This window comes from Zea mays, chromosome 5 (genome assembly GCF_902167145.1).
Source record: "Zea mays cultivar B73 chromosome 5, Zm-B73-REFERENCE-NAM-5.0, whole genome shotgun sequence".
In the NCBI taxonomy this organism is placed as follows: Eukaryota; Viridiplantae; Streptophyta; class Magnoliopsida; order Poales; family Poaceae; genus Zea; species Zea mays.
This window is the reverse complement of record NC_050100.1, coordinates 129,714,900-129,737,699: the sequence shown is the minus strand read 5'-3', so window position 1 is coordinate 129,737,699 and position 22,800 is coordinate 129,714,900.

Here is a 22,800-nt window from a genome sequence, read left to right as displayed (position 1 = left end):
ATTGTTCCCGCTCTCAAGCTCCACGCGCGCACATACGAAGGGATACTTCTCTTTTCCTTTCCTTTTAAATATAAAATAGTAAGAATTTTAATTAGACACGCCAGATTAATTGTTTGATAGCACGAATGCACCAACGTAGTTATTAATTGTTTGATTGCATGATTACACCAACATAGTTGATTTGACGAACATAGTTGTTTCGCAAGATTGCATCAACATAGTTGATTATCGCTGCAAATTATAAATTGAGATGAATATACAGACAGTCAAATCGGCCAAAAAAAACCAGAAAGAAGATATATTTTTCCTGTGCGTGTGGCCATCCGGCGGCCCAAGTTTGGACTTTGGAGTGGCATCCGTGGGCGGCGGCGCGGCGGCAAGCAACTGTTCACGCGACCGAGGCGCCATTGATTGATGGATGCAGGCACTAAGGAAAGCAAGAGAACCCTACCTACAGCACGACAGCGAACAAGGACCCTGCAAACACATGGCATGCATGGGCATGGCACGCATGGAATCTCGCACGGTATGATGCACAGAGCGAGCGATTTGTTGGTACGTCCATCAATCAGGCGGACGGACGACAGTGCGATCGACAGGTGGGCGGCTGGATGTGGTCGAAGGCCGCGCACCGGCAGACGAAGCGACGTGTGGAAGAGCCTGAGTTGAGTGCGTGCAGTGGAACCGACGGTTGAAAGGAGATACACGCAGAGATCGGAGTACCATGCATATATAGCAATAGCATCATCATGCGGTCCAAGATTGGCCTGTCATTTAGGTATGCAGGCGTGCGTACTTGCCATATTCCCGGTAGGCAAGGCTGCTTGAACAGCCACTGTAGTTTCGAGAAGCCAACCCCCCGCATCATGTGCCGTGTCGTTTATATCGCACCGCGTGGAAGCTGCGAAGAATCTCACTATCTCAGATGCCGCGTGATTGTTGGAACTGAATACGTACATTAAATTAATTCTATAAGCGATGCGTGTCTGGGCATTCACATAAAAATATCTGGGAATGGAAATTTAATGCAAGAAGAAAAGGATTTTTATGTGGACGATTGAGAGCAATATATGTATTTTTAGTCAAGGATAACATACTTAAAAAGAATCGGAAGGGTAAACCATCATCTTATTTATATATGGTCAAAATAAAGTTATGCTAAACCTCTTATTCAGTCCTAATATATTCTAGAGACGGAACTTATTTGCACTAGCGCAGATAAACTCTAGAGACGGTTCAGAACCTATTTATACTGATATTTTTTAAAACCGTCGGTGCTATAAAACAGTAAAAATAATTATTTTTACAGGTCAATAAATGAGAACCACTGGAAATCGATTTTTCCACATTTAATTAGGGGATGGCTCACCCAGGCAACGTTGTCCGCAAGCCGAGAGCCTAGAAATTTTTCGATCAAAATTCACACTCTACTTGGCTGTGAGAATCGAACCGATGACTTCAGCCTTGCACGTGACTTCGTTTATCAATTCATCCATCACTTACTTCATATATACTAGGTATGTGCCCGTGCGTTGCGACGGCGTATAAATTATTCGATAACTGTTAGTGCATAACGATCACATGAAAATGAACAATATACATATCATCAACCTCAATATCTCACAAATTCACACTAATAACATAAAATGTGTGCGCAACTCAAATAGGGATAATTTGTTTCCTAATATGCCGCCAATATTTACAACTGACAATAGCCACAGCTGAGCACTTGCACACGAGCTCGTACTTGCAACTTGCAAGTCTTGCGGAAACCCTATTGTGGTGACTATGAAATAATTTTTTTTTACAAAAGAAAGCACACCAACTTTAGTTGGTTGTTGTGCTATCGACTTAGTTGGCTATTGTGCTATCTGAAGCTAGGAGTATTGCAATTCAGACTGATTATCCAACCAAAATGAAGGACCTACTATTTTTTCACTAACCAATGCACTCATAACCTTAACCATGGGCAATAGTATTTAACAGAAACAATGATGCCTAAAAATATTAGAGCACAATATACCATACTTAGAATTGGACATGTACCATAATTATTGAGTATTTTCCTAGCATACTCTGCGCCTGCAAAATAAGCAATTGGCAGCTACATTAAAGTGTTTAATCTGATTAGAGAGAAACTTATTTAGAATCAGGATCTAATTCACCAGATAGAAGGTAGTAGAGTGGAACCATACAAAAATATGCCCCCACCAACTAATGCTTTTCAGACACGAACCATACTTTTCAATTTTCACACAATTGGAGGAAATAGTACCCCGAACAAAAATAAGCTATCCAAAAGCTTCCACTTTTCCACAGATTAATAATTAGATAGCATAACATAAATGTCCCCACCAACTATTGTTTTCTGGCTCTACTGCTCTAGCAGTGCAGCCTCCTATAGGTCAGTTCCATCTCCATCAATAATAAATTAACTAAACAACTCTAAGTATATATAGTATAGAAGAACTGAAACCTTCCACCCGCCTCACCAACCCCAAGTATAGTGGCTATAGAAGAACTGAATGTGGCACAAGTCCAAAACCTTGAGCTTCAGAAGCCGGTGAAGACCATATACCTCACTGATCTTGTTACCGACTAGATATAACTCCTTCAAAGAGGAACATGAGGCCAATCCTAATAGATGATCCAAAACACAAGTCAATGCAAGAAGAAATCTTCTTTCAATTGGATATAATCATATATAATTATCAGGAAGTATCCATGAATGAGGTTTCTCATATGACTTGAGATAGTTAAGAATCCAAAGCATAGTGAACTTGCCATATCAGAAGATGAAAAATGGGGGAAAGGGGATAGGAACAAAGTAAGAACCTATCATGTGGCCACAACCAAGGAGAAACACATAAAAAGATCATATGAGAAGCTAAAACACATACCATGGCCAATTCTAGATATCCTATTACAGCTGATATCCAACAAGCGCAATCGTGTCAATTCTCTAAGGCGTTCAATAATTGATATGTTATTCTTCGATAGGATTAACATGTGAAGGCCTTTCAGAAGAGCTCCTGTTATTACTCGCACTATGCAGAAAGATCAAAACATTAGAAATGTGACGGTGTGATCTTCTCGAAAGAGATGAGCAGTACAGCTGCAAAAGAAAAGAAAGAAAACAACATACAATGTCCCATTAATAACTAATGTTGAGCTAATAATAAAAACCAATTGAGTTCCCTGATTAGGGAAAAACAAATATGATATGGTGATACATAGAAACTCCAAAGAATTATGGCATTTCCCAACAAATGCACAACCTAACTAATACACACAAAAGACAATTGCTGGTACAATTAATTCAATACTCCTAGAAATACATAATTAATGTGTGCCTCAGAACAAAAGGAATAAAATGTGAAAGAGATAGGAGCCTACATGAAAGCTTAGATAAAGAGCACTATCAGTGCCTAACCATATCTTGACAGTATTGCATATAACAAATTCTTGCCATTTAGTGTCCAACAAGATAAACTAAACAACCACACTAATGAAAAGCAACCTGTGCATGTACAAAATTACATATGCATCGACAACAACAGATTTTCAGATGAATGATCTTAAGGAAATCATCAGTCTTAGATATTAGAAAAAAGTCTATTTAACCCCCTTCATACAGATGAAAAAGAAATTTAGTACATGCTAAAAAAGCTAACTTGTTAATTCCCCTCTCCTATTTGGTATTCAGCTAAACCACCAAAAAAGTTCTGAGGTTAATAAACCTAATGGGAAAATAGATGATAAAAGCAAGAGCACCATAAAAACCTTACCTTTCTAATGATTCATGATCAATTGTCGCATTATTAAAATCTAGAATTGTCCCATTATCATGCCGAGTGTGCTGCCATAAAGAACATCAACAACTTATTTATTGCTTCTGTTACATAGATATTTTTGGTGCATGGCCAGTTCCCTGATGAAAAGGCAAAGTCAGAGCTTGGTACCAAGATTAGTAGAGAATATATCGGTCACGACGTTCCCCCTGAGAGCACCTAGAGGGGGGGGGGTGAATAGGTGATCCTGTAAAACTTAAAACTTAAGCCGCAAAACTTGGTTAAGTGTTAGCACAATAATCACCAAGTGGCTAGAGAGAAGATCTTGCACAATACGATAACCACAAAGAGTTCAACACAGAGAAGACATAGTGGTTTATCCCGTGGTTCGGCCAAGTACAAAACTTGCCTACTCCACGTTGTGGCGTCCCAACGGACGAGAGTTGCACTCAACTCCTCTCAAGTGATCCAATGATCAACTTGAATACCACAGTGTTTTGCTTTTCTTTTCTTATCCCGTTCACGAGGAATCTCCACAACTTGGAGCCTCTCGCCCTTACACTTTTGATGTTCACAAAGAATCACAGAGTAAGGGAGGGATGAGCAACGCACACAAGACTCAAAAATCAGAGCAACAACACGCACACAAGTCGCAACAAGAGCTCGCAACACAACCCAATGAGTTTACAACTCAACAAGAGTTCTAGATGCTATCACAAAGAAACAAATGCGTGGAATCGAAGTCTCGGTGCTTAGGATTGCTTTGAGTATACTTGGTGTCCTCCTCCATGCGCCTAGGGGTCCCTTTTATAGCCCCAAGGCAGCTAGGAGTCGTTGAGAGCAATCTGGGAAGGCAATTCTTGCCTTCTGTCGTCTGGCGCACCGGACAGTCCGGTGCACACCGGACACTGTCCGGTGCCTGATTTCTTTCCTTAAATGGAGAAGCCGACCGTTGGCAGACTTGGAGCCGTTGGCGCACCGGACATGTCCGGTGCACACCGGACAGTCCGGTGCCCCCTTCTAGCCGTTGGCTCGGCCACGTGTCCCGCGCAGATCGCGCGGCCGACCGTTGGCCCGGCCGACCGTTGGCTCACCGGACAGTCCGGTGCACACCGGACAGTCCGGTGAATTATAGCCGTACGTCGCCGGTGAATTCCTGAGAGCGGCCAGTTCGCTCGAGCCAGCCTGGCGCACCGGACACTGTCCGGTGCACCACCGGATACTGTCCGGTGCACCACCGGACAGTCCGGTGCTCCCAGACTGAGCAGTCTTCGGCTGAACAAGGCCATCTCATTTCCAATTCGATTTTTCCTGTTTCCAGCACTTAGACACAATACATTAGTCTCTAAAACAATATACTAAGTCTGAGAAACATACCTTTATCCTTGATTTGTACTTTGTCCACAATTTTACACTTAGGCACTTGTGTTGGACACTAAATCACCAAAATACTTAGAAATGGCCCAAGGGCACATTTCCCTTTCAATCTCCCCCTTTTTGGTGATTTATGCCAACACCATATAAAGCAAGTAGAACAAATACAAAATCAATTCAAATAAGAACTCAAATTGTTTTGATTCAAATTTGACATATATGGATCACTCTTGGCCACCACTTGGTTTGTTTTTGCAAATCAAACTCAAACTTCTATCTCTAAGTTAAACACACATGATAAGACATAGAGAGAGTCATTCCAAGAGAAATTGATTCAAGATTTCAAAAACTCCCCTTTTTTCCATAATCAACACTTCTCCCCACAAGAAACCAACTTTTGACAAGAGAGACAATAAAAGAGTTTTGACAAACCAAAAGCTCTATTCTACTATTTTCAAAATCTCTCAAGTGGTAGCTGATCCATTTATTGCTTTGGCCTTTATTTTCTCCCCCTTTGGCATCAAGCACCAAAATGGGATCAATCTTGGCCCTAGAACCTCATTGCCTCACCAAAATCTTCAATAAGAATACAAAGGCAATAAGAGTATATGAGATGAACTTGGAATAAGTTACCCTCTCATCGGAGTGCAGTGGAAGTCTTTCATGGTCCAAGTCCACCTTTTCCCTTTCAAACCTCCTTTGAGACTTAAACAAGCAAACTCAAGCACATGGTTAGTCTCAAAGGGTCAAGTTGTAACACATCTCCCCCTAAATATGTGCATCACTTTGCAACGGACTTGTGAGGTCCAGGGAGTGTTTGTACAACTTGATCACCATAACTAAGCAACAGAATGCATAAGGAACATGATCGAAGGCATAAACACATGTATGCTATAAATCAATCCAAGTTCCGCGAATCTAAGACATTTAGCTCACTACGCAACCTGCAAAAGGTCTTCTCATCTAGAGGCTTGGTAAAGATATCGACTAGCTGGTTCTCGGTGCTAACATGAAACAGTTCGATATCTCCCTTTTGCTGGTGGTCTCTCAAAAAGTGATGCCGAATGTCTATGTGCTTTGTGCGGCTGTGTTCAACAGGATTTTCCGCCATGCGGATAGCACTCTCATTATCACATAGGAGTGGGACTTTGCTCAGATTGTAGCCAAAGTCCCTGAGGGTTTGCCTCATCCAAAGTAGTTGCGCGCAACACTGTCCTGCGGCAACATACTCGGCCTCAGCGGTAGATAGAGCAACAGAGGTTTGTTTCTTAGAATTCCATGACACCAGGGACCTTCCTAAGAATTGGCACGTCCCCGATGTACTCTTCCTATCGACCTTACATCCAGCATAGTCGGAATCTGAATATCCAATCAAGTCAAAGGTAGACCCCTTTGGATACCAGAGCCCGAAGCAAGGCGTAGCAACTAAATATCTAAGGATTCGCTTCACTGCCACTAAGTGACACTCCTTAGGATCAGATTGAAATCTGGCACACATGCATACGCTAAGCATAATATCCGGTCTACTAGCACATAAGTAAAGTAACGACCCTATCATTGACCGGTATGCCTTTTGATCAACGGACTTACCTCCTTTGTTGAGGTCGGTGTGTCCGTCGGTCCCCATCGGAGTCTTTGCGGGCTTGGCGTCCTTCATCCCAAACCGCTTCAGCAAGTCTTGCGTGTACTTCGTTTGAGAGATGAAGGTGCCATCCTTGAGTTGCTTCACTTAGAACCCAAGGAAGTAGTTCAACTCGCCCATCATTGACATCTTGAATTTCTGCGTCATCACCCTGCTAAACTCTTCACAAGACTTTTTATTAGTAGAACCAAATATTATATCATCGACATAAATTTGGCACACAAAAAGATCACCGTCACAAGTCTTAGTGAAAAGAGTTGGATCGGCTTTCCCAACCTTGAAAGCATTAGCAATTAAGAAATCTCTAAGGCATTCATACCATGCTCTTAGGGCTTGCTTAAGTCCATAGAGCGCCTTTGAGAGCTTACACACGTGGTCGGGGTACCGTTCATCCTTGAAGCCAGGGGGTTGCTCCACGTACACCTCCTCCTTGATTGGCCCGGTGAGGAAAGCGCTCTTCACATCCATTTGGAACAACCTGAAAGAATGGTGAGCGGCATATGCTAGCAAAATACGAATGGACTCTAGCCTAGCCACAGGAGCAAAAGTCTCCTCAAAGTCCAAACCTGCGACTTGGGCATAACCTTTTGCCACAAGTCGAGCCTTGTTCCTTGTCACCACCCCGTGCTCGTCTTGTTTGTTGCGGAACACCCACTTGGTTCCCACAATATTTTGCTTAGGACGAGGCACCAGCGTCCAAACTTCATTCCTCTTGAAGTTGTTGAGCTCCTCTTGCATTGACAACACCCAGTCCGGATCTAGCAAGGCCTCTTCTACCCTGAAAGGCTCAATAGAAGAGACAAAGGAGTAATGCTCACAAAAATTAACTAATCGAGATCGAGTAGTTACTCCCTTGCTGATATCGCCCAGAATTTGATCGACGGGATGATCCCTTTGAATCATCGCTCGAACTTGGGTTGGAGGTGCCGGTTGAGTTTCTTCCTCCATCACATGATCATCTTGTGCTCCCCCTTGATCACACGCCTCCTGTTGATGAACCTGTTCATCGTCTTGAGTTGGGGGATGCACCATAGTTGAGGAAGAAGGTTGATCTTGCTCCTTTTGTTCCTGTGGTCGTACTTCACCAATCGCCCTGGTTCGTATAGCGGCCGTTGGAACATCTTCTTCATCTACATCATCAAGATCAACAACTTGCTCTCTTGGAGAGCCATTAGTCTCATCAAATACGACGTCGCTAGAGACTTCAACCAAACCCGATGATTTGTTGAAGACCCTATACGCCTTTGTTTTTGAATCATAACCTAACAAAAACCCTTCTACAGCTTTGGGAGCAAACTTAGAATTTCTACCCTTCTTTACTAGAATGTAACATTTGCTCCCAAACACACGAAAGTACGATACATTGGGTTTGTTACCGGTCATAAGCTCATACGACGTCTTCTTGAGGAGGCGATGAAGGTAGACCCTGTTGATGGCGTGGCAAGCCGTGTTCACGGCTTCCGACCAAAAACACTCGGGGGTCTTGAACTCTCCAAGCATCGTCCTTGCCATATCGATGAGCGTCCTGTTCTTCCTCTCTACTACACCATTTTGTTGTGGTGTGTAGGGAGCAGAGAACTCGTGCTTGATCCCTTCCTCCTCAAGGAACTCCTCCACTTGAAGATTCTTGAACTCGGACCCGTTGTCGCTCCTTATCTTCTTCACCTTGAGCTCAAACTCATTTTGAGCTCTCCTTAGGAAGCACTTGAGGGTCCCTTGGGTTTCAGACTTATCCTGCAAAAAGAATACCCAAGTGAAGCGGGAAAAGTCATCCATAATAACTAAACCATACTTACTTCCCCCTATGTTTAGATAGGCGACAGGTCCGAAGAGGTCCATATGTAGCAGCTCCAGGGGCCTTGATGTGGTCATCACATTCTTGTTGTGATGTGCTCCTCCCACCTGTTTACCTTCTTGACAAGCTGCACAAGGTCTATCTTTTTTGAATTGTACGTTAGTCAAACCTATCACGTGTTCTCCCTTTAGAAGCTTGTGAAGGTTCTTCATCCCTACATGTGCTAAGCGGCGATGCCACAGCCAGCCCATGCTAGTCTTAGCAATTAAGCATGCATCTAGACCGGCCTCCTCTTTTGCAAAATCAACTAAATAAAGTTTGCCGTCTAATACACCCTTAAAAGCTAGTGAACCATCACTTCTTATAAAGACAGACACATCTACATTTGTAAATAGACAATTATATCCCATATTGCATAATTGACTAACAGATAGCAAGTTATATCCAAGAGACTCAACTAAAAACACATTGGAGATAGAGTGCTCATTTGAGATTGCAATTTTACCTAACCCTTTTACCTTGCCTTGGTTCCCATCACCGAATATTATTGAATCTTGAGAATCCTTGTTTTTAACGTAGGAGGTGAACATCTTCTTCTCCCCCGTCATATGGTTTGTGCATCCGCTGTCGATAATCCAGCTTGAACCCCCGGATGCATAAACCTGCAAGGAAAATTTAGGCTTGGGACTTAGGTACCCAACTCTTGTTGGGTCCTACAAGGTTAGCACAAATATCCTTAGGGACCCAAATGCAGGTTTTATCACCCTTGCATTTTGCCCCTAATTTCCTAGCAACTATCTCCCTATCCTTTCTACAAATAGCAAAGGAAGCATTTAAAGCATGATAAATTGTAGAAGGACCATCCATAACTTTCCTAGCAACATGAACAATATTCTTTCTAGGCACATGATGAACATAACTCCTAGACATATCTCTATCATGCAAATAAGAAGAACTAGAGGCAAACCTAGCATAAGAATCATAGGCATGTGCATCAAAAGCATTACAACTCCTATGAGGCTGTCTTCTATCATTGTACATAAAAGCATGGTTCTTTTTTGTACTACTTGCCATAGGAGCCTTCCCTTTCTCCTTGGCGGAGATGGGAGCCTTATGGTTTGTTAAGTTCTTGGTTTCCCTTTTGAAGCCAAGCCCATCCTTAATTGAGGGGTGTCTACCAGCCGTGTAGGCATCCCTAGCAAATTTTAGTTTATCAAACTCACTTTTGCTAGCCTTAAGTTGGGCATTAAGACTAGCCATTTCATCATTTAACTTTGCAATAGAAGCTATGTGTTCACTACAAGCATTAATATCAAAATCTTTACATCTATTGCAAATAACAACATTTTCTACACAAGTTTTTGATTTACTAGCTATTTCTAACTTATCATTAAAATCATCATTAATGCTCCTTAAGCTAGAAATTGTCTCATGGCAAGAAGATAATTCACAAGAAAGCATTTCATTTCTTTTAACTTCTAAAGCATGAGATTTTTGTGCTTCTACAAATTTGTCATGTTCTTCATACAACAAATCCTATTGCTTTTCTAGTAGCCTATTCTTATCATTTAAAGCATCAATCAATTCATTAATCTTGTCAATCTTAGATCTATCTAGGCCCTTAAATAAGCATGAATAGTCTATTTCATCATCATCACTAGACTCATCCTCACTAGAAGAAGCATAAGTAGAGTTTCGAGTACTTACTTTCTTCTCCTTAGCCATAAGGCATGTGTGACGTTCGTTGGGGAAGAGGGATGATCTGTTGAAGGCGGTGGCGGCGAGTCCTTCATTGTCGGAGTCGGAAGAGGAGCAATCCGAATCCCACTCCTTGCCTAGATGCGCCTCGCCCTTTGCCTTCTTGTAGTTCTTTTTCTTCTCCCTCTTGTTCCCTTGATCCTGATCACTATCATTGTCGGGACAGTTAGCAATAAAATGACCAAGCTTACCACATTTGAAGCATGAGCGCTTCCCCTTTGTCTTGGTCTTGCTTGGCTGCCCTTTGCGACCTTTAAGCGCCGTCTTGAATCTCTTGATGATGAGGGCCATCTCTTCATCATTAAGTCCGGCCGCCTCAATTTGTGCCACCTTGCTAGGTAGCGTCTCATTGCTTCTTGTTGCCTTGAGAGCAAGAGGTTGAGGCTCATTGATTGGACCATTCAATGCGTCGTCCACGTATCTTGCTTCCTTGATCATCATTCGCCCGTTCACGAACTTTCCAAGTATCTCCTCGGGCGTCATCTTGGTGTACCTAGGATTCTCACGAATATTGTTTACAAGATGAGGATCAAGGACAGTAAAAGACCTTAGCATTAGGCGGACGACGTCGTGATCCGTCCATCGCGTGCTTCCATAGCTTCTTATCTTGTTGACAAGGGTCTTTAGCCGCTTGTACGTTTGAGTTGGCTCTTCTCCCCTTATCATAGCGAATCTCCCGAGTTCGCCTTCCACCAACTCCATCTTGGTGAGCATTGTGACATCATTCCCCTCATGAGAGATCTTGAGGGTGTCCCAAATTTGCTTGGTGTTATCCAAGCCGCTCACTTTGTGGTATTCATCCCTGCACAAAGAAGCTAGAAGAACAGTAGTAGCTTGTGCATTTTTATGAATTTGCTCATTGATAAATATGGGACTATCACTACTATCAAAATGCATTCCATTCTCAACTATCTCCCATATGCTTGGATGGAGAGAGAACAAATGACTACGCATTTTGTGACTCCAAAATCCATAGTCCTCTCCATCAAAGTGAGGAGGTTTGCCAAGTGGAATGGATAATAAATGAGCATTTGTACTATGCGGAATACGAGAGTAGTCAAAAGAAAAGTTTGAATTAACCGGTTTCCTTCTCTCGCAGTCGTTGTCGTCGTTGTCCTTTTGGGAAGAAGTGGACTCATCGCTGTCGTCGTAGTAGACGATCTCCTTGATGCGTCTTGTCTTCTTCTTCTTCCCATCTTTGCGTCTGTGGCCCGAGCCCGAGTCGGTAGGCTTGTCATCCTTCGGCTCATTGACGAAGGACTCCTCCTTGTCGTTGATCACGATTCCCTTCCCCTTAGGATCCATCTCTTCGAGCGGTTAGTCCCTTTCTTGAAGAGAACGGCTCTGATACCAATTGAGAGCACCTAGAGGGGGGGGGGGGGGTGAATAGGTGATCCTGTAAAACTTAAAACTTAAGCCGCAAAACTTGGTTAAGTGTTAGCACAATAATCACCAAGTGGCTAGAGAGAAGATCTTGCACAATTCGATAACCACAAAGAGTTCAACACAGAGAAGACACAGTGGTTTATCCCGTGGTTCGGCCAAGTACAAAACTTGCCTACTCCACGTTGTGGCGTCCCAACGGACGAGAGTTGCACTCAACTCCTCTCAAGTGATCCAATGATCAACTTGAATACCACAGTGTTTTGCTTTTCTTTTCTTATCCCGTTCACGAGGAATCTCCACAACTTGGAGCCTCTAGCCCTTACACTTTTGATGTTCACAAAGAATCACGGAGTAAGGGAGGGATGAGCAACGCACACAAGACTCAAAAATCAGAGCAACAACACGCACACAAGTCGCAACAAGAGCTCGCAACACAACCCAATGAGTTTACAACTCAACAAGAGCTCTAGATGCTATCACAAAGAAACAAATGCGTGGAATCGAAGTCTCGGTGCTTAGGATTGCTTTGAGTATACTTGGTGTCCTCCTCCATGCGCCTAGGGGTCCCTTTTATAGCCCCAAGGCAGCTAGGAGCCGTTGAGAGCAATCTGGGAAGGCAATTCTTGCCTTCTGTCGTCTGGCGCACCGGACAGTCCGGTGCACACCGGACACTGTCCGGTGCACACCGGACACTGTCCGGTGCCTGATTTCTTTCCTTAAATGGCGAAGCCGACCGTTGGCAGACTTGGAGCCGTTGGCGCACCGGACAGTCCGGTGCCCCCTTCTAGCCGTTGGCTCGGCCACGTGTCCCGCGCAGATCGCGCGGCCGACCGTTGGCCCGGCCGACCGTTGGCCCGGCCGACCGCTGGCTCACCGGACAGTCCGGTGCACAACGGACAGTCCGGTGAATTATAGCCGTACGTCGCCAGTGAATTCTCGAGAGCGGCCAGTTCGCTCGAGCCAGCCTGGCGCACCGGACACTGTCCGGTGCACCACCGGACAGTCCGGTGCTCCCAGACTGAGCAGACTTCGGCTGAACAAGGCCATCTCATTTCCAATTCGATTTTTCCTGTTTCCAGCACTTAGACACAATACATTAGTGTCTAAAACAATGTACTAAGTCTGAGAAACATACCTTTATCCTTGATTTGTACTTTGTCCACAATTTTACACTTAGGCACTTGTGTTGGACACTAAATCACCAAAATACTTAGAAATGGCCCAAGGGCACATTTCCCTTTCACCCCCACAACAACATCATGCAGCCTATGGCATATCCGATTCCCCTGTAGAAACAGATGCAGAGACGATGAAACAAATATTAGGGGCTTAGCCACTATACGTTGATTTGTAAAAACCTTAATTGGCATCGCAACTTCTGTTTAGAGGTGTGTAATAAAATTGGACAAGAATATGATTTCAGGGTGGTTCGTGATCATCAAGCGTCAAAAGTAGCAAATGATAACGATACAGGGTGGTTCTGAAAGAAAGAAAAAGTAGGTTGTATAAATACTTCATGTCAACACCAATCAAGATCAGTAGTTGCAAATACAAAAGAGATCCATGTCATGCGATACTTCTCAACTGAAAAAAACAGTATGCCACAAGGAACACCAAACCATGACAGCTACATATAGGCCAGGCCATCTAGTGCCAAACGCATGCCTAGCCCTGTATATTTCATTATTTTTGGATAATTGGGCCTTACCATGACAACAAGCATCAATAGTCAAGGACTGTAACCCAATCCGGTTGATTTTTAAAGGAACTCTTTTCGCGAAGAAGGTCCCTAACCTGCACCATTTGTGGATATGCCAGCAGCCAAATTGAGTTAATCGGAAGCTATGATCACCGTTAAATAATCAAACAAAAAGAAAAGAAATCACTTAGTGAAACCATGCTACATTCGATGAACTCAGTGACCGCATCATTGAAAGGTGAGAAGAACCATTTACCGCTTGCAGTAATGCCTCAGATTTTTGTGCACCCAAATTTCTCAGCCCTGCGGTGGCCTGCGCATGGATCGAGAAGGAAGCTAATACAGTAAGAACACCATCAAGTACCAATTGGAATTTACAAAAGCGACAGGTGAGACGTGCCACCCACCCCGACCCTGACAAGCGTTTGGTTGCGCAATTCGGCGGGCACCACTCGCTTGGCATCGTCAAGGAGAGAGACGAGCGACTCGGTAGCCTCCCGGGGGTCATTGGCATAGTGGTTAAGCCCCGGTTTTATCCGCAGGCGGAAGGAGACGCGAGTGAGATCCAGATCCAACCGGCAACGATTCATTGGGCGGGGGAGTGCGTACCTGGACAAAGAGCTCGATCTCGCTGCCAATGCGGACGAGATCCAGGTTGGCGTCGAAGCGGAAGACGTGGATGCGGCTGCCGGAGCTACCGACGTCGAAGATGACGGCGTACCTGTCTGCCCCGGCCGGCCCGGACCTCCGGTCATGACAAGAGGAATGTTACTTGACAACATTAGACTAATCTCAAACAACTTACCCATCCAATCTCTCATCTCATCTTGTATTTTAAACTTCACTCTACAAATGCAGTCTTACGCCCTCGCTTCCAGTTTCCAAACAGAGCAGATGAACTGGTTGCATCTGCAATGCCCAGTCTTGCTGCCTGCCAATGCCAATCAACGTCAGTAACCCGACGATTGTTCTAACCATCACCAGCTATGAGAAAGGAACCGTTGACGTGGTTGGCAGGCACGAGACTGCCAGAGCTAGGGCTCTACATGGAGTAGACAGTACTGCACAGAGGAAGTGCCGACAGTCAAACAAACCTTGGACTCTTCCATTTTGTTGAGTCAACAAGAGCAAGCGCTGCGCTCATCTGTTTTCAGGCCAAAAAAGGAGCTCTGTATCTGTTGTTTCAGTCTTTGTTTCTTGAAGGCGCAGTGAACCTGATCAAGCCATGCTGCGTACATGCTTCCTCTTCCTCATCACACTTGACCACCTCGTGGCCGCGCTGAAAGAGACGACGTTGTTCACCTTCAACGGCTTCTCCAGCGCGAACCTCTCCCTCGACGGCATGGCCACAGTCACGCAGGACGGCCTGCTCATGCTCACCAACGGCACCACCGCGCTGAAGGGGCACGCCTTCCATCCGACTCCGATGCGTTTCCACGGTGCGAACGGGCGCCGCCCATGGTGCCAGCGGGTGAGCGTGGCATGAGGAGGAGGACGAGAGAGATGAGCGCAAGCGGGGCGAGGATGACGAGCACGACACCCCAGTAGCGGTGCGCGTGGTCGGCCAGCATCTCCTGGAGGCCGTCGTTGGGCAGCGCGGAGTAGCGGCGCATCTTGGCGGCGTCAGCGGGGAGGAGGAGGTCCGGGGACGAGGGAGTGCGGTAGCGGACTCCGCTTGCTGCGGCAGGCGGGGTGGGGGCCGGGGGCGACGACGACTGGTTGGCCGCCTCCTGCTGCGCGGGATCCAGCGTTCCACGTCGGGGCGCGCGACGTGCGCGTCGATGGTGGATCTGCTGCTGCGTCGTGGAGGGGTTTGCAGGGGAGGGGGCACGGCGGGACCGCGGGATTGTGGGCGCGGTGGGACTGCTCGGCAGCGGGGACTGTGGGACTGTGGGCGCGGATGCGGGGACTGCGGCGAGTACTGCGGGCGCGGGGAGGGAGGCGGAGCGCGCGATGGCAGAACGAGGCAGTGTGAACGCCTACACTGCTAACATATAGAGTAGTAGAGATATTGTAGTTTTGTTTCCCACATATTATAATCAACTTACTTTAAATTGATTGTTTGAGGTCGTAAACAGATTCAAACAAAAAAGTTATCAACTACAAAGTTGATTAACTTTTGAAGTTCTAGAACTTTTATTTTGGTACTTTTTCCATCTGAAGTCGTTTACAAAATTTGTGTTTTAAATTTTTGATTAACTTACTGATTTCAGCCCATCAGGCCCAGCCCAGCCCAGCCAGGCCGCGTGCCCGCTCCGCCTGACAGATGGGTCCCATCTGTCAGCGACGGTCCGCGTCCGCACACTCTCGCTCCCTCTCTCCCTCTACCCGGTGGGGCCAATCTGTCCGCACTGGTTTCCCTCGCGCACACGCCAACTCTCTCTCTGTGCTGCGAGCCCACCTCGTCAGCGCCGTGAACCGTTCTTCCACGTGCTCGCTCTCTCTCGCCGCGCCGTGGGGCCCCTTGTCAGCTCCGTCTTCCCCGGAACCGCCGCTGACCCACGTTTGCGCACCCGCCGTGGAGACTGCCCACGTCACTCGCCCACGCGCCCCAGCTCCTTTTTGAGCCCCGCACACACTCTCTCTCTCATGTGCATCATTTCGCTCACTCTCGCCCTCTCTCACGCTTTGCCGTCACCACCCTTGCTTGCCAGAGATCCACGACCACGCTACTGGTCGTCCAGCCCGCCATAAGCTGAGCCAAGCCATCTCGAGCAGTGTCCCGAGGTGAGGAACTCGCTCCCGTGCTTGTTTCATCTTATTTCCGCCTTGTCTTATCCAATTTGGCCTCGCAGGAGTTTGGCCGCGCCGGTTCGCCGCACCCGCGAGGTGACTGGTCGATTCGACCCCATCCCGATCCCTGGTTATGGCCAGTAACCTTTCGTTTACCCTGCCGGAGCTAGTCCAGGCCTTAGCGCGCCTGAATCCCCCTCCCCGTGGTCGGGATTCCTCGTCGGAGTTGCCCGACCCGCCTGGAGCACCTCCCCAACGCCGTTCTCCCGTCTCTGGTCTCGTTCTCGCGACTGGAGTCCTGCAGTGAGTTCGCTGGACCTTCTTCACCCGTTCCAGCCCTCACCGACGACCCCAGACCCCCTTCGGAGGCCGTCTGACCCGTCTCCGGCGACTTCGCCGCCATGGAGGGAGCAGTGTCGGTCACCGAGCCGTAAACCTTAGTGTGCCCCATCGCAAATGTCCGTCCCCGATCCAATTGTTCGGATATGCGAACATCGGTCAGCGTTTGCGCGCACTGCCCCTGTGCCCCGCGTGTCAGTGCCTGTGCCCCCTGGCGCTGGGCCTCACTGGTTAGCCCTCCTCTGTCCCTAGTCGCTGACACCCCTGGCCCACTTGTCAGTGCTCGCCCACGCGCCCGCGCTCAGATCTAATCCTGTCCATTGATCTGTGATCGAGCGATCGAGATCAGTCGATACCCGTTCGTTTGGAAAACTTGTTAAACCCCCCCGGTTTTCTGTTGCATATCAACCCGTCGTCCCTGCATTTTTGCACGCAGACCCCTGAGTTTTTGCAGAAAAGCCTCTAACCTTTTATTTTATCGCAGAATTGGACCTAATTTTGTATTTTGAATTCAAAAACTTATTTATTTCATATCTTTTGCGTATGAACTCCAAATTGAGTGATTCAAATTGCAAAATGTTCATAAGATTATTCTCCATCTGTTTAAATTATAGTCCTTCACTGTTTGCATGTGTTAATTTTATGTCTAGACTATAAGTTAGTTTAAGTGATGGTTTATTTATTAAAAAGAAAATCTTAATGGTAATTAGGTAATCAACCTTGTGAAAGTAATATCATATAAAGTATGAACCCATCCCTGGTATAATTTTTGTGACTCATTAAGATAAATGAAGTTAAGTTATGTAATCTATTGAGATAAGCAGTACTTGAAGAACCACAAACCTCTAGGTGTAATTGCCCACCCTAGAACCTAGATTTTTCCCTCTTATGTTTTCACTGTTCTTTTGAGCTTGTGTTCACTTGATTGTACATGTTTGGTGTACTTTTTCTTTATCATTATCCAAATGTGTTGAATGCATGATCGCATTGCGTAGACAACGAGCAGCCCATGGTTCCTGAGTGTGTTACCGAAGACTTCCCTGAGCAGCAACCTGGTGAAGGCAAGTGTCCTCTGACCCATTATGTCCTACTTAATTTATAATTCACTATCCCACATTACTTAATTGAAACCTAAGGATTGACTAGTCTGTATTTACCTTGTCCTTAATTACCTTTTGGGTTATTATGGGTAGCTTCATGCAATTGCTTTACTTTAATCAAAGAACAAGATGAGAATATTTATGATACGATGTTGTTGTTATGATTATGATGATGTTCTTGTGGCACTTTAGGGGACTTAGGCTGTTTCCCTATGTACCTCTCTATAAGGACCTGTTCGTTGAGTGACTACCTAGGATAAAAGTACAACCATGAGGATGAAATGGGACACCCTTAGCTGATTAATTAGATGAACTTGGGGTGTAGTTGGCTTTGCCGGAGGGTCGTCAATGGAGGCCGGGGCATAGTGCTTGCTCTGCTAAGGGTGGGTGTCTTAGTTCATTTGATTTGGTTTTGTTAGTCACCCACCTTAGGGAGGAGTACTGTGTTTGTACGACTGGCGAAACCTAATGAGCAGCTATGCACCAAGCGAATCTTTGTAAAGGCTACGTAGTGTATCCCTGGCCATTCACCTTAGTAGTGAAGATCGGACAACCTAGTCCGGAGAGGGATCACGACTCGTGGGTAAACTGTGCAACCTCTACGGAGTGTTAGAAACTGGTATATCAGTCGTGCTCACGGTTAAGAGCAGCCTTGGGATCCTCTTTGATTAGAATATTTTGGATACTTTTACGATGATGGCAAATGGTGATAATTATATCTATGATCTCTGGTATTTCCTCTTGGAGGGAGTAATTTTGGGTAATAACTGGGTTTATTACTAAAACTTGGCTTGCTAATAGTAATAAATACCTGACCAACTAAAAGCAACTGCTTTGACCTTAACCCCACATACAACTAGTCTACTTTATCCAAATGGGACATTTGCTAAGTACGTGATGTGTACTCACCCTTGCTTTAAAATCCCCCCAACCCCAGGTTGTCCCCATTGCAATCATTGCTCAGGAGGACATGAAGGCAACATGGAGGACTTTGAAGAGTTTCATTACTACAATGAGTTCTAGTTGTGTTAGTAGCAAACCCCCAGTTAGATACCTGTCAAGGTCTTATCTCTACGTTTCAGATTCTGCACTTTGATTACATTTATGACTATGTTAAGTGATTGACTCTGTGGATGTCTTGGACATCTTGATGTAAGAAACTACCTATTCCGCTATTATTTTGAGCAATGTGTGATGATGTCCAACTATGTAATCGCTGTGTACGTGAGTCTCTGATCCTGGCACATACATGGTTCGCATTCGATTTGCCTTCTAAAACCGGGTGTGACATAAGTGGTATCAAAGCCTTCTTGACTGTAGGACCGCTAACCTAGACTAGAATGGTCTCCCTAAGGACTATAGACCCTTATTCTCACCTTGATCTTTGGTGTCACTTCAAAAGTTGGTCATCTCGACCAATTCTATGTTATATTACTACCTATACACTCATCTTACAAAATTTTTATCTTACTTTGCTTTTGGTTTACTTGCTGGTCATATAGTTCTATTCTCAATCTTGTGCTTACAATGTCTTTTGTAGATGGCCCATCTTAGATGCACTGCACGTAAGTCGATGATCCCTTTCTTGCCCTCTCACCTTGCATAGCACCCAATGCGCTGCACGGTGACAGTACAATCAAGTTGAAAGTCGCCTAGAGGGGGGGGTGAATAGGCGGAACCTGAAAATTAAAACTTTATCCCCCAACTAGATCCCTTGATTAGTGGTTAGAACAAGATGAACAATTATCGGAGTATAAAAACTAAGTTCTTGCTAGTAAAGAGTATAGCTTTCAAATAATGCGGAAGTGATAAATCAATACAACTAATAAGTCTATGATAATAAAGCAAGAAAGCTTAGATGAAAAGAGCACTAACTCAAGTTCTTTCTTGCGGAGCGTTGCTTCACTTAAATGAGAGTTTAACTTGAAGCAACACCAAATGATATGAGTAAAGAATAGTGCAAGAGAACTTAGAGTAAGGGAAAGCAAACAAATCACGAGCAAAAGCACAATGAACACGGGTGATTTGTTTTACCGAGGTTCGGCCCTCGAAGGCCTAGTCCCCGTTGAGGAGTCCACTTAAGGACGGGTCTTTTTCAACCCTTTCCCTCTCTCCCGATCACACAAGGATCGGCGAGCTCTTCTTCTTCTCAAAGATCACTCTCGATCCCACAAGGACCACCACAATCTTTGGTGTCTCTTGCTAGCTTTTACAAGCCTCCAACACTTTGGAGGAAGTTCGAATGGGAGTCAAAAACTCCACGCGCAAATGAACACAAAGATGTAGCACACACTATCTCTCAATGAATCTCACAAGGCGCTAGGGCTAAACTCAATTGAGTAGCTCTCAATTGCTTGCTCTCTCTTTTGTGGCACTTGTGTTGGTTGTAGTGGACTAAATCTTGTGTATAGGATGGATCAATGAATATAGGTGGTTGGGAGGGCTTGAGTATGTCAACTATGTGACTTGGAATGTTGCTTGGGCTCCCTCACCTTGAAGTGGACGGTTGGAGTGGTATTTATAGCCCTCAACTATCCATATAGCCGTTGGGGCGCATCTGCCAGGAATTGCACTGGCGGACGGTCCGCGGCTAGGGCCCGGACGGTCCGCGACCCTCCAACGGTCGATTCTGACATCTTCAACGGATACTTCTGACAGATCAACGGCTAGATCAACGGCTATCTGCCTTGGTGACACCACGCGGACGGTCCGCCCTTGGTCCCGGACGGTCCGCGCCAGCTCTATAATTCCTTTTGCTCAACTTGTCACCTTCGGGCTGAACCAGGTCTTCACATGCGGACTGTCCGCGAATTATAGCCGGACGGTCCGCACGTTGTAGCTGGACGGTCCGCGGTTTAGTCGGACTGTCCCTGATTTGTAGTTCCTGGTCGAAGTCAACTCGGTGTCGCGGACGGTCCGCCGCAAGGGCCCGGACGGTCCGCGTGTGGTCTCAGACGGTGCTTGCTCTTCCATCGGACGGTCCGCAGCACAGACTTGGATTTTTGCATTGGTTCTGGCCGAGTGACATCCTCGTGTCGCGGACGGTCCGCCGCAAGGGCCCGGACGGTCCGCGCTTGGCCTGTTTTTCCAAAAAGCTTCTCCTGTCCGGAATAATCTACGGTATTCCGGACAGTCGATTTAGAATAGTTGTAGATGAACCTTTGGCACCTGTAGAGCATATAATCTAGAGCAAACTAGTTAGTCCAATTATTTGTGTTGGGCAATTCAACCACCAAAATCATTTAGGAAAAGGTTTGAGCCTATTTCCCTTTCAATCTCCCCCTTTTTGGTGATTGATGCCAACACAAACCAAAGCAAATAAATAAGTGCAGAATTGAACTAGTTTGCATAAGGTAAGTGCAAAGGTTACTTTGAAATTAGACCAATTTACATTTAATGTTTTAGACCATGCTTGCACCAATTGTTTTGTTTTTGCAAACTCTTTTGGAAATTCTTTTCAAAATGTTTTGCAAAATAGTCAAAGGATAAATAAATAAGATTTTGAGAAGCATTTTCAAGATTTTGAAATTTTCTCCCCCTGTTTCAAATGCTTTTCCTTTGACTAAACAAAACTCCCCCTCAATGAAATCCTCCTCTTAGTGTTCAAGAGGGTTTTAAGATATCAATTTTGAAAATACTACTTTCTCCCCCTTTTGAACATAATAAGATACCAATTTGAAATTTACCAATTGAAAATCACCAATTGAAAATCATTAGTTTTACCAATTTGAAATTAGGAGGTGGTGGTGCGGTCATTTTGCTTTGGGCCTAATACTTGAAAATCACCAATTGAAAATCATTAGTTTTACCAATTTGAAATTAGGAGGTGGTGGTGCGGTCATTTTGCTTTGGGCCTAATACTTTCTCCCCCTTTGGCATGAATCGCCAAAAACGGATACTCAGAGTGAAATGTAGGCCCTCAAATAACTACTTTCTCCCCTTTGGCAAATAAAACATGAGTGAAGATTATACCAAATACGGAGAGACGGCGGGATACCGGCAAAGAGTGGATAATACCAATGGAGTTGAGTGGAAGCGATGTCTTTGCCGAATACTCCATTTCCCTTTCAATCTAAGACTTAATACATGAGATACTCATGAAAACATATTAGTCTTAGCCTTGGCACACAATGAAGATAAGAAATATGCAAATGTACCAAAGGAAAGAGACATGATTAAAAAGGATATGTCAATTAAGATTAAACAATTCTATACAATGTAGATTGCTCCCCCTAAATATGTGCATGGAGAGGAACATATATTTTGGCCTTAAATGCCAATTGCACATAATTAGGTTAATGAGAACATATCTATATTATACGGAATGTGAAGTGCATTGTGTAATATTATAAGTGTGATGCTCAGGTCAGTTGATGCACTTATGAAAGCATGTTGTAAACATTTCAAGCATTTTCCCTTAAGGATTTCAAAGAGGCTTAAGGACCATCCACCTTTGGAATAAAGGCAGCTTATCCTCGTTACAAGGTTAAGCTTTAAGCTCTTTGACAGTTAAATCACTTCATCTAGTTTCAACAAGGATGCACTAAAGCATGAATGAATTTTTGAGAAGTTAAACTAGATATGAAGCAGGGATAATACATGAACATGCTTTCTCTTCCTTTTATACAAGATATGCAAAAAATGTATAGAAAAGGAAGATTTAGGTACAAGTTTGAATGAAAGGAAGTGATTTTACCCTTTTGTACCTTCTCATAGAGACGCTCTCTTCATTGTGCTTTGTCCTTAGTCTTAGTTGCTTAAGACCTATACTCAATGACAATATATGGAAATACTTTGCACAAGAGAGAGTTCTACAACTAGTGATCTTTTTCAAGTTATTGTTAGCATATATCAAATGGATCACAAGTTGCATAAATGAATCATGAATTCTCCTTTTTCCTTAGTGTATATCAAGATAGATGTCAGTTAATATTACAATTGAAATCAAATTCAAATTTCATAAGGCACTAAGGAGCATAAGTGATAATTGAAGTTGTTCAATGATCAATCAATATGAGATCAAGAAGACAACAAAGGCATTAAATTTTCAATCAAGCTTAAAAATAGGAGAATCCAATAAGCATGCTACTTTAGAAATGAAAGCAACAATCCTTGATAAAAGCGACTTTATTTTAACAGGTTGGATTGATGTGTAGTAGCATACTATATGAGAAACATTATTC